Here is a 3,978-nt window from a genome sequence, read left to right on the forward strand (position 1 = left end):
ATTAACTATGAACTATGAAGCTGTTTTAAGTGTGGACTTAAGGAGACAAACTACTTTAAAATCTTTCCATCCATGATCTGAACAGGCTGATCCTTGCAGGGTGGTGAGGGGGGCTGGTGGTGCCCATCTCTAGCAGTCATCAGATGAGAGGCAGGGTTCACCCTGGACAGGTCACCAGTCCATCACAGGGCCCTGAAAGCCAACAATGAATAAAATGTATGAAAGAGAAATATTAGATTAACAAGGGGAAAAATTCTGTCCAGTTATCTTTAAATCAAATCATGTTTATTAAGCCCTTGGTGTTGGTAACACACCAGTTTCTGTTGTTGAAAATGTAGCTAGCTGGTCAGTAAAAAAATAAATAATTAAAACTTACACCAGAAAGATGATGTGGAGGTTCATCCTCAGAGCTGGTTGGTGATCTGGTGGAGCCAGAGCCTCTTCTGAGACAGAAAAGTCTTTAGGTTTGACAGAAAAGTCTTTAGGTTTCCAAACACCTGATTTCTCTGCTTCCTCTTTCACCTTCTTTGCTTAGACTGCAAAAATATGTTGAAGATAAAAACATTGATGAACAAGTTATAACAACAACCTAACAATCTCAAAGTCTCTCTGTCTTATGGAGCTTAATTAATACCAGGTTAAGTTTATGAAGAAAAGTATAAGTCGCAATAAACAGCCTCCATGCAGTTATAACATGAAGCTGAATGATTGCTATAGTAATAATCACACAAGTCACAATAAAATTGATAAAATAATTATTTATGAAACCAACGTAAGTTATATATCTTTACTGCACTGTTTATAATTAAACGAAGATAATTAATAAGCAAACTTACCTCTAGCTAGCAACACGTTAGCAGCCTTTTCCTTTTGTGACACACATTTAATTTCCATCGGTTGTTGTCCCGTTGTGTTGTCGTCTAACTCGGACTAAGACGTCACCAGCTTGAATTTACCAAAATTAGTAACTATTGTTAAGGCCCTCTCTACTTTTAACCCTTGTGTTTACAAATGGGGTCCAACCGACCCCGCACACGTAAAACTTGTATCATTTGCTTCAGTCCTCGCAGGCACAAGGGTTAAGGCGATATTATGAGAGTAAAAATAGCGAATTTTAACGTCTGTTATTGGCTTTCAAGGTTTTCCTTCTTTTTATGGCGTTATTCACAAAAAAATAAAAAATAAAAAAAATAAAATGAAAGTGTGCAAAACCGCCACCATCTGGTCTGGAGTATGAACTGCAGTTAATGCCGTTGATTATAGATCTTTCATCATACATCTGAAAATTATGGAAGCCCATTTCCGCCACTTTGTTAAAAAAAAAAAGCTAAAATAAATTATCTCATTATTTTGAGATACTATCTCATTATAATGAGATAGTATCTCAATGTAGTGGTATAGAAATATACATAATTCCCCACAAATAGTTTCCAGGTGAGAAGTTCCGGTTCTTGAAGAGGGCGTGGTGTATATAAGGAGCTGCGGCGTTCATTCAGGTATGTGTCGTCTTTGTTCTCCCACTGTGTGGTTCGCGTCCGGTGGACTCTGGCAGCGGAAAGCAACAAATCGCTGGTTGGTGCATGTTGCGCTGATGTTCTGGTGGTAGGTGTTCTCTCTCTCTCTCCCTGCACTTTAGCTGATCTTGGTCAGAAAATCTAAACTGAAGTGTGATCGTAGGTAAAACGCCACTGCGCTGCGTTCCTTCTCTTCCTCGGTCTGCGAGTGTGTGTGCATGTTTTGTGGATCAGCAGGTAAGAAATTAACGCTCATCTAAGCTTCAGTTTCTTGTTTTATTTAAAATGGTGACAAATTTTTTATAGGTTCCCCACAGTTGAACCATTGCTGCTCTGTCTGCGTTCGTTTCCCGGATCTGTTCGGCTTGTTCTGCGCCGGCTACGTAAATCTCCCGGATTTCTGCACAATTGTTCTCAAGTTGGACTGTGGCGGCGTTATCCGCCCTAATTGGAGCGGTGTTTGTTTGGGGTGTGACATCGGCGCGCCCGTTTCATCTCCAGCTGTGGCGTGGCAGGGCCACGCCTGGTCTTAATGTTTTAACTTGTATTGTCTGATTTTTATTTTTCTACTTTTATTCACAGCCCTTTTGTTTATTTAGTCGGGCTGATATTGTTATATTGGCTAATTGTTTTTTTTTTTTTGTTTGCAGTTGCTGAGGTCCGGTGGCGGTGTTGGTTTGGTGACGGTGTCTTCCTCTTCTGCGTGCTGTGATTCTTGAGTTTGGGTTGTTTCACTGCGTCTGGTGTCAATGGGTTTTTTTTGTTTTGTTTTTTTGTGATTTGCTGTGTTTGGATGTCGTCCCCATAGCGCCCCCTCCGGCCGGTAACCTCAGCTGCTGCAGGTCTTCTATTTTCTTTGCTTTCCTTTGATTTCTTTAGTTTAATTTTTAAAAAGAAACTGGTTTTAAAAACATTTTCAAAAGAATTTGATAAACGGTTTTTTATATATATGTAATTTTGAAACTGTCTCGGATGTTTTAATCCATGCATAACTGAACCTGTGTGCCTTAAACAAGAGGTAATATTCTCTGGATGAAATTCCCAGGGTGGCGTTGTTGAGCGATTTACTAAAATCAAACTTCCACAAAATCTAAATTTCCATCTAGTGGCGCCACATCAAAATAATGAGTCTGTATCGGCTCAGGACGTTTGGAGACTGTGGAGGTTGAGCACCCCCTCCCCTCCTTTCAAAGTGGTTCAGTCCACCTGTACCGGTTTGACTTTATTGTCGGTCATGCCTGCCGCCTGCACGCACCAACATAGCTGTGTACAACGGTAAGAAATGTGGTTTTGTTAATTTAAGCTAAGTCTGTAATATAAGCCAACATAGCATAAAGTAATCAATTTGGCATACTGACAACGGTAGCTCATCTTGAAGATAGCTTGTTGAGGATTTGTTTGATATAACTAGAATTTGCTTAGGACTTATTATTTGGGATATTATAATTTAATATAACTATTTTAGTTGCAATTGTTTCATAGATTTAGTTGTCATTTTATAGTTAGTATCTGGTTAGAAAGTGGACTATTTGTGGCCTATGGCAAAGCGGACTCCGTATCCCATGTTGCTCTGGAACCTGTTTCCATGGTGATAATTCTTTTCTAACAGCCGCAGTTAGTTTGTATCTTAGCTGAGTTCCGACTCTCTGTCATGTTTGTACGTTTCGTTCATTCTTAATCCACTAAAGTTCATCTGAAAATCCACCCGACTCCTTTTCGTCGTTAAATCAGCCGGATATTCAACATAGCTTAAGAAGATGCATTCATATCTTTGAAGCTAACGTTTTCTGTTTCTTTACTTCGTCAGTCCACAACTGATTTTTGTTGAAGATTTTAAGTTATAGTATATTTTTGGGAAATCTTCTTACGGATCCCAGGTTCTCCCGGCGGGTGTAGCCACACAGAAAACAATGAGTGTTGACGTCACAGAATTACAGAATTTAATCCAATTAGAAGACAACGCATAAAATTACAACAGAAACTGCAGAATAACGGAGACATACATTCATTTACCTGACACAAAGGATAGAGAAAAAGAAGGCAAAGATGTGTTGTCGAACTCATCCCACTTCCCCATGCTGGAGATTTTAGTTTAATAGTAACAATAAATAGTTATCTTTAAAACTAATTACACAGGTGACATCAAGACCCAACAGTAGAGTCAGACGGTAATAAAATTTATCTGGTTGTGTGTGTTGTTATTGTGTCTTTGCTTTAATTCTACTTTTTTCTATTTAATCATAAAAAAAAATCATAGACAGTCATGAAACAGGAAGAGCAGGTTTCCTGAAAGAGGAAGTTTCCAGCCTGCATGTGGATAAAAATAGTTCAGATTACTCATTTCAAGGCATTAAAGGTTTAAAGAATAAAATCTAAACATTTTGAGTAATTGGATAAAACCCAGAGTAAAATACTTAAATGAAGAATGGTAACTTATGATTAAACCAATAGTTAATATTGGTTT

General features: G+C 38.5%; 1 protein-coding gene across 1 annotated transcript in view; it reads right to left on the reverse strand.

Moving 5' to 3' along the window:
• popdc3 (popeye domain cAMP effector 3) overlaps nucleotides 1-3,978 on the reverse strand; it is a 16,088-nt gene that overhangs the window by 11,373 nt on the left and 737 nt on the right. The window lies entirely within an intron of this gene.

This window comes from Poecilia formosa, unplaced genomic scaffold, assembly GCF_000485575.1.
Source record: "Poecilia formosa unplaced genomic scaffold, Poecilia_formosa-5.1.2 Scaffold503, whole genome shotgun sequence".
Taxonomy (NCBI): domain Eukaryota; kingdom Metazoa; phylum Chordata; class Actinopteri; order Cyprinodontiformes; family Poeciliidae; genus Poecilia; species Poecilia formosa.